At 44.9% G+C, this 9,237-nt stretch overlaps 1 pseudogene; it reads right to left on the minus strand.

Moving 5' to 3' along the window:
- Positions 1–2,489: 2,489 nt before the first annotated feature.
- Positions 2,490–7,812, minus strand: LOC109213627 (annotated as a pseudogene).
- Between the last annotated feature and the right edge of the window lie 1,425 nt (positions 7,813–9,237).

Raw genomic sequence — 9,237 nt, forward strand, 5'->3', positions numbered from 1 at the left:
ATTCCCTTGCTCTCCAAGTGGGCGCCTGATTGCTGAAACTTGAACTGTATTCCCTTGTTCTCCAGGTGGGCTCCTGGTTGCTGAAACTTGAACTGTATTCCCTTGTTCTCCAGGTGGGCTCCTGATTGCTGAAACTTGAATTGTATTCCCTTGCTCTCCAAGTGGGCACCTGATTGCTGAAACTTGAACTGTATTCCCTTGTTCTCCAGGTGGGCTCCTAATTGCTGAAACTTGAATTGTGTTCCCTTGCTCTCCAGGTGGACGCTTGATTGCTGAAACTTGAACAGTATTCCCTTGTTCTCCAGGTGGGTTCCTGATTGCTGAAACTTGAACTGTATTCCCTTGTTCTCCAGGTGGGCGCCTGATTGCTGAAAATTGAACTGTATTCCCTTGCTCTCCAGGTGGGCGCCTGATTGCTGAAACTTGAACTGTATTCCCTTGTTCTCCAGGTGGGCTCCTGATTGCTGAAACTTGAACTGTATTCCCTTGCTCTCCAGGTGGGCGCCTGATTGCTGAAACTTGAATTGTATTCCCTTTCTCTCCAGGTGGGCGCCTGATTGCTGAAACTTGAATTGTATTCCCTTGCTCTCCAGGTGGGCGCCTGATTTCAACAAAATAGACAAAACAAAGAAAATTCTCTGCCCCAATTTGGTAGCTGGGCACATATGTGAGTGTAAAACTGAATCATGTTACCAAATATCAATAAGAATTTGAAAGCTAAACCTCAATGACAGTTTTAAAGCTAAGCTATATCTTCTAAAGGTATGACTCCCGCTAAATCTTGTTATCTAATGAAAATCATTAAAGCTAGGTCTCATTATTCGGGATGGTCCTGAAACTTTACGGTCAAACCTGTCTGATGCTCACTTTTCCCCTACGGAGGGTTTCTCCGAAACAAACGAAATTTTCTGCCCCTGTTTCAATCAAAGAAAAATCTTGTTAGTTTAAAAATGTGGTGGTTAGTTTGTGGCATTCTTGCTGAAAGTGGCCTCCCTGCTGTTGTGCTTTGTTTTGACTGACTTTCTCAAACTGGCCAAAAACCCTTTTGACTTTCCGACTAACTTTCAACCCCCATGACCTTGGGTGACCCGAGTGTTCTATACCCAAACCGTTGTGTTACATTTCTGACCCATCTGTTTGAACCTCTGCATTTCCCACGAAATTACTAAACCATTTCACCGATGGAACTTCCACTGACCTTTTATATCCCATTCCACATCATACTATCTCTAGCAATGCCTTGACCACCCTGTACCTTGTGCAACTTTGGAAGTTGGTAGTAAGCTTTGAAATCCCTTCTTATTTGCTTAAACAAAACTGACATTGGAAACATCTTAAAGAAATAAACCCAAAAGAAATGAAATGCAATGACTTTGAGAGTTAAGGATAAGAAAGATCTGAAACTGGAATACTATCTGAAGGGGAAAAGAAAAGAGACTTATCTGGGTGGAGCAGCTGGCACTAATGATCATGACATGCATTTCGGATTAATCGGCCCAGTCTATCCAACCAATCAACTTTCAGTGGCCGTACTTTACGCCTCGAGATCTTCAAAACTCAATTCCTTCACCAAAACCTTGACCTTGTTCGGCCTGCGGCGCCCCGAAGGGTTTTCACCAACAAACCTCTCTCATTTGTTTATCTCTCAACTCACTGTCGCCCTAAGGTGCCCGTGAAGGTTTTCACCAATAAGACTCTCTCATTTTTTATTTCTCTCAACTTTCGTCGCCTTACGGTGCCCGCGAGGGTTTTCACCAATAAGACTCTCTCATTTTTTATTTTCCTGCTTGGACCGGAGTGTTGCCCCTGAAATGAATCACCTCTACTTGCTCGACTTGGCATCTCTTGAAGACTGATCAGAAGGTCTTTCTTTGGACCGTAACGTGGGCTTTTGGTTAGGGTTTAGAAAGAAAGGGTATCAAAAGGCTAAAAGCAATTCGAATGGGTTCAAGATTACAACTTCCGGAATCAGATTTCTCACAACAACCACAACTCTTGCCCCAGTTTCTTTGCTTGGGGACTTTTGGATTTTTATTTTGATGGGACCGAACCGTGAGGCTGCCTACGTATCCTTAAAAGGAATCAGGTCGAACGTAGTTCATGTCATAGAAATTGCTTTGTTGTTGTGACTTTTCTTTTCTGTTTTTCCTCTTTCTCTTCTTTCTTTTCTTTCTTCCTTTTTTCTTTTGTTGTTTTGTTGTTTTGTTGTTTCGTTGTTCCTTTTCTTTTCTTTCTCTTTTTCCTCTTTTTTTCCTTCTTTTTTCTTCCCTTTCTTTCATTCTTTTTCTTTTCTCTTTTTCCTTTACTTATCTTTCATGCTTGTTTCTGATCTTTGTTACTGATTCCGAAAGAGGGGTATGAAAGGAAATAAATAAGGCTCAAAGGGGGTAACAAAGGATAAAGTGTTTAGATAGCAGAACGAAATGCCTTCGTCATTCCAATCTTCAAAATATGCCAAGTACAAACAAATACAATTTAATCAAAGAAGATCATACATAATATCTCTTGACCGCATTGGAATTGACGGCCATTTCTACACACTTGCCTTTTATATCTGCTAAGTACAAAGCGTCATTTGACAACACACTGGTTACGATGAACGGCCCCTGCCAATTTGGGACGAACTTGCCTTTGGCCTCAGCCTGATGTGGAAGGATACGTCTCAACACTTGCAGACCCACTTCAAACTTTCGCGGACGCACCTTCTTATTATATGCTCTTGCCATTCTCTGTTGATACAATTGGCCATGACACATTGCTGCCAATCTTTTCTCATCGATCAAACTCAATTGTTCCAGGCGGGTTTTGACCCACTCATCATCATCGATTTCAGCCTCCGCGACAATTCTAAGGGATGGGATTTCCCCTTCTGCGGGTATCACTACTTCGGTGCCATACACCAGCAAATAAGGAGTCGCCCCTACTGAAGTACGAACAGTAGTGCGATAACCCAGCAATGCAAAAGGCAGCTTTTCATGCCACTGTCTAGAACCCTCCACCATTTTCCGAAGTATCTTCTTTATATTCTTGTTGGCCGCCTCAACTGCTCCGTGTTCCTTGCGGCGGTAAGGGGTGGAATTGCGATGTGTAATCTTGAACTGCTGACATACCTCTTTCATCAGGTGACTATTGAGATTAGCCCCATTGTCTGTAATGATCACCTTTGGTATCCCAAACCGACAAATGATATTTGAGTGCACAAAATCGACCACCGCTTTCTTGGTTACAGACTTGAACGTTTTAGCCTCTACCCACTTGGTGAAATAGTCGATGGCCACCAGAATGAACCTGTGCCCATTTGATGCTGCTGGCTCAATTGGCCCAATGACATCCATGCCCCACGCGACAAAAGGCCACGGTGCAGACATTGTGTGCAATTTCGATGGTGGAGAGTGAATCAAATCTCCATGCACTGGGCATTGATGACACCTACGCACGAAACTGATACAATCTCGCTCCATAGTGAGCCAATAATAACCTGCTCGGAGAATCTTCTTTGCCAACACGTACCCACTCATATGCGGTCCACAGACTCCAGAATGTACCTCGGTCATGATAGCTGTGGCCTGTCTAGCATCTATGCATCTCAACAATCCAAGATTCGGAGTCCTTTTGTACAAAACCCCTCCGCTGAAGAAAAATCCGCTCGCCAACCGTCGAATTGTTCTCTTTTAATCACCTGTGGCTTGTACCGGATACACCCCCATCCTGATATATTCCTTGATATCGTGAAACCAAGGCTCACCATCAAGTTCTTTTTATACCACATTACAGTAAGCATGCTGATCATGGACCTGAATATGCAACGGGTCCACATAGGCCTTATCCGGATGATGTAACATTGACGCCAAGGTAGCCAAAGCATCTCCAACCTCATTATGGATCCTTGGAATATGCCTGAACTCTACTGACCGAAAGCGTTGACAAAGATCATGCAAACATTGCCGGTACGGTATGAGTTTCAAATCTCGTGTTTCCCATTCCCCTTGAATCTGGTGTACCAGAAGGTCCAAGTCTCCCAAGACCAAGACTTCTTGGACACCCATCTCTGCAGCCAACCTCAAACCCAAAATGCATGCCTCGTACTCAGCCATGTTGTTAGTACAATAGAAACGAAGCTGAGCCGTAACAGGTTAGTGATGCCCTGTTTCAGAAATAAGTACAGCCCCTATCCCAACGCCTTTCATGTTAGCAGCTCCTTCAAAGAAAAGTTTCCAACCTGGCTCTTCAACTTGTTCCAACTCATCAATGTGCATTACCTCTTCATCAGGGAAGTAAGTCTTCAAAGGCTCATATTCTTTGTCCACTGGATTCTCAGCCAAATGGTCGGCCAATGCCTGGGCTTTCATCGCAGTACGGGTCACGTAGACGATGTCAAATTCTGTGAGCAAGATCTGCCACTTCGCGAGCCTCTCTGTAGGCATTGGCTTCTGGAAGATATACTTTAGCGGATCCAACCGAGAGATGAGGTAACTAGTGTAAGATGACAAATAGTGCTTCAACTTTTGTGCTACCCAAGTTAGGGCGCAACATGTCCTTTCCAGGCGAGTGTACTTAACCTCGCAAGATATGAACTTCATGCTGAGATAATAGATGGCCTGCTCCTTCCTGCCGGTGATGTCATGCTGACCCAACACACAACTAAACAAATTGTCCAAAACCGTCAGATACAGAATCAAAGGACTCCCTGGTTCTGGTGGCACCAACACAGGTGGGTTTGACAAGTACCCCTTTATTTTATCAAATGCTTCTTGACACTCATCTGTCCACTTGACCGCAACATCTTTCTTCAACAGTTTGAAGATAGGCTCACAAGTTGTCGTAAGCTGAGCAATAAACCTGTTGATGTAGTTCAACCTCCCTAATAGACTCATCACCTCAGTCTTGTTCCTTGGGGGTGGCAGTTCTTGGATGGCCTTGATCTTTGACGGGTCCAACTCAATACCTCGACGGCTGACTATGAATCCCAATAATTTCCCAGATGGCACACCGAAAGCGCATTTTGCAGGATTGAGCTTAAGATTGTACATGAAGCCTTTGGAAGAACTTTCTCAAATCTCTGACATGGTCAGACTGCTTTCTAGACTTTACGATCACATCATCCACATAGACCTCGATCTCTCTGTGTATCATGTCGTGGAATATGGTCGTCAGTGCCCTCATGTAAGTTGCCCCAGCATTTTTCAAACCGAAAGGCATGACCCTGTAGCAGTATGTTCCCCATGGCATGATGAATGCCGTCTTTTCCGCATCTTCCTCGTCCATTAGGATCTGATGATAGCCCGCGTAGCAATCCACAAAAGACCCAATCTCATGCTTGGCATAATTATCAATCAAAATATGGATATTTGGCAGTGGGAAGTTGTCCTTTGGACTTGCCTTGTTGAGATCACGGTAATCAACGCACACTCTGGTCTTACCATCCTTCTTTGGCACAGGAACAACATTGGCTAACCAAGTGGGATACCGCGTGACTCGAATAACCTTTGCCTCAAACTGCTTGGTGACCTCTTCTTTAATCTTTACACTCATGTCAGTTTTGAACTTCCTTAACTTCTGTTTGACGGGAGGAAATGCCGGGTCTGTGGGCAATTTGTGAACCACCAAGTCTGTGCTTAGACCCGGCATATCGTCATATGACCATGCGAAGATATCTTTATACTCAAACAACGCTTTGATTATCTCCTCCCTCATTTGTGGTTCAAGATGGACACATATCTTAGTTTCTCTGATATTATCTGTGTCCCCTAAATTGATTGCTTCTGTATCACTCAGGTTAGGCTTGGGTTTTTCTTCAAAGTGGCTTAATTCTTTACTAATCTCTTCAAGGGCCTCATCCTCATCATATTGATTCATCATCACACTCTACTTCTTGAATTATTATTTCAGAATTAGATTGGCTTTTAAGACTGGGCCGAAGATTCCTCATGCATGTCATGTCATTGAAACCAGCATAAAAAGAACTGTACAAGGAAGAAAAGAAAAACAAAAATAAAACTATCAGGAGTGATGAAAACGGGAAATTGCATTTCATTAAAATTGAAAGATAACAAGGTTTATACATCCAAACGGACGGAACATAGAATCTGAATTACAACCCTGGAATAATCCAGATAAACTGAAAGAAAATCAAAGCAAACTACCAAAACTCCTTCCTGGTGGGGAGAGGAGTAGCTTCCCAATTGTTTATCTTTGCGCTGGGCCCCACAAATTGCACATCCGCCTTGCTCGAACCCTCTCCAGCTTCCACCATATTCACACCGTCGAACAACTTTTCGAACCTTTCAGTCACCTCTTTATCAGGGCCAACCACAGAACTAGGAATTGTTGTTACTGGGCGCTTCCTGGCACCGGGCTTGACAAACGACCGGGAGAGACGTGGGATGGGCTTTGGGAGGACCCATGCCCTCTGTTTCAACTTCCTGGCTCTTTTCACGTCTGCGGCTGTAGGCTTGAATCCCAAACCAAATGTATCCAAGTTTTTGGGGAGAGACACCGGTTGTACGATACCTTGCAAAGACGCACCCAAACCCTTGCCAGGTACAAAACCATTCTTCAACATTTCGAAGGCTACCATGACTGATGCGGCGGTTACTTTCGGAATTGGAACACATTTCCCTTCTAGGATTTTCTCGACTGACACTATGTCAAAACCTGATAGACCCACGACCCCTTGTCATACTCAACCTCAATGAACGGTACAATGTCATCACTGTGGGCGCACAAACTATCCTCGCCGTGCACAACAATTTCCTGTCTATCCCATTCAAACTTGACCATCTGATGTAGAGTGGATGGGACTGCTTTGGCAGCATGAATCCAAGGTCGACCCAGCAGCAGATTGTATGAAACAGCTACATCTAGCACTTGGAATTCCATAGTAAATTCAACTGGCCCTATTGTCAGCTCCAGCACTATATCACCGATTGAATCTTTCCCTCCACCGTCGAACCCCCGAACGCAAATACTGTTCTTGTGAATTCTTTCATCATCCACTTTCAACTTGTCCAGAGTGGAGAGAGGTCAAATGTTCGCGCTGGAACCATTGTCAACCAATACCCGGGTAACCACGGAATCTTCGCATTTCACCGTAAGATAAAGGGCTTTATTATGCTCAGTACCCTCCACGGGCAATTCATCATCAGAAAAAGTGACTCTGTTTACCTCAAAAATCTTGTTAGCTATCTTTTCCAAATGGTTTGCTGAGATTTTGTCCGGAACGTGGGCCTCGTTCAGGATCTTCATCAAGGCCTGGCGATGCTCGTCTGAATGGATTAACAATGACAACAGTGAAATCTGAGCAGGCATCTTCCTCAACTGCTCCACAATAGAATAGTCTTGCACTTTCATCTTTCTCAAAAACTCCTCTGCTTCTTCTTCAGTCACAGCTTTCTTCACTAGCACTGGGTTATCTTTGGAGGTTTTAGCTTTTCTTAACTCCTCGGGGGCAAAGCATCTCCCTGACCGAGTCAATCCATGGGTCTCATAGACTTCTTCTTTGACTTCTTTGCCCTTGTAGGTCACTGTCACCCGCTCATAATTCCAAGGGACAGCCTTGCTGTTGACTATCGGTAGCTGGGTGACAGGTCTAATAATGACCGGATCTGTGCGAGCACCCTCCACAACTACGACAGGCTTGTTCGCCACCCCTGGCACCACCACTTTTGCTTTTCCCTGTTTCACTGCAACATCACCCGAGGACCCCTTCTTGATCACCACAGATGGTTCACTATTTGCTCCGTTCAATTTGATCACCGACTTCTCACTTGTTGACTTTTCAACCGGCCTGGCTTCACTGGATCGAATCATCATGATGGTCTTCGAAGGCTTCTTAGGCTCCCCTTCTTTATGCACTATCTCGATCATATTTGTCTCCTGATGGGTCGGCAACGGGTTCTGGTTGATGTTGGGCGCCTCTGGAGCTTGGACTTCAATCCGATGTGTATCAATGAGCTCCTAGATAGCATTTTTCAAATGCTAGCATTTCTCCGTGTCATGACCCGGAGCACCAGAACAATATTCACAGCTTACAGAATAATCAAGATTTCTCGGGGGAGGATTTGGCAACTTTGCCTCAATCGTCCTTAACATATCCAATTGTCTCAACCTGTGGAACAAACTAGTATAGGATTCTCCCAATGGAGTGAAGGTTTTCTTCTTCTGCAACCTCTCGTTCTTAAATGCTTGATTCGACCGGAAAGCTGGTCTAGGAGGGTTTTGGTAGGCTCGTGGAGGTGGGTTGGCTGTATGCTTGGGCATGGTGGACGGAAAAATGGGGGTCTGGTGGTAAGTAGTAGTGTTGGGGTGGATTGTACGGGGTATGGGGGTATGTTTGGTGGTGGGGACAAGGCTGACGATAGTGGTGAGGTGAACCCCTGGGCCCGAACCAAGCTCCCGACTCAACTGTGGCGACATCCTCTTTCTTCTTCTTTCCAATTGCTCCCCCAGTACCATTTTGGATGGCCTGGGTGGTTGCCTTAATGGCTGAGTAGCTCATGATTTTGTTGGACTTGAGCCCTTCTTCTACCATGCTCCCCATTTTCACCACTTTATTGAAGGACTTGCCTACAGCCGATACCAGATGACCGAAATAAGTGGGCTCTAAGGCCTGCAAGAAAGAATCCACCATTTCACTTTCTTTCATCGGAGGGTCAACCCTCGCTGCTTGCTCTCTCCAACGGAAGCCATACTCCCTAAAACTTTCATTGTGCTTTTTCTCAAGTTTCGTCAAAGATAGACGATCCGGAATAATCTCGAGATTGTACTGGAAGTGACAAGCAAATGCCTGGGCTAGATCATCCCATGTGTACCATCTTCCGTGATCCTGCCGAGTATACCATTCCAGCGCTGAACCACTCAGACTCTAACTGAAATATGCCATTAGCAACTCGTCTTTCCCGCCAGCTCCCCTCATTTTGCTGCAAAACCCTCTCAAGCGTGCCACTGGATCACCGTGCCCATCATATAGATCAAACTGGGGCATTTTAAACCCTGCCGGCAATTGCACATCTGGAAACAGACATAGATCTTTGTAAGCCACACTTACTTGACCTCCCAACCCCCGCATGTCTCTGAATGACTGTTCTAAGCTTTTAACTTTCCTGAACATCTCCTCCTGTTCGGAATTTTTGGACGGTTTCTCAGCTTCCACAGGGAGATCAAAACGAGGAGTGTAGGAATAGGGTTCCGGAGCTTTGAAAGTGGGCTTCGGGGGGTAATACTGGTTATCATGAGCTT

The sequence above is a fragment of the Nicotiana attenuata genome, unplaced genomic scaffold, assembly GCF_001879085.1.
Source record: "Nicotiana attenuata strain UT unplaced genomic scaffold, NIATTr2, whole genome shotgun sequence".
NCBI lineage: Eukaryota > Viridiplantae > Streptophyta > Magnoliopsida > Solanales > Solanaceae > Nicotiana > Nicotiana attenuata.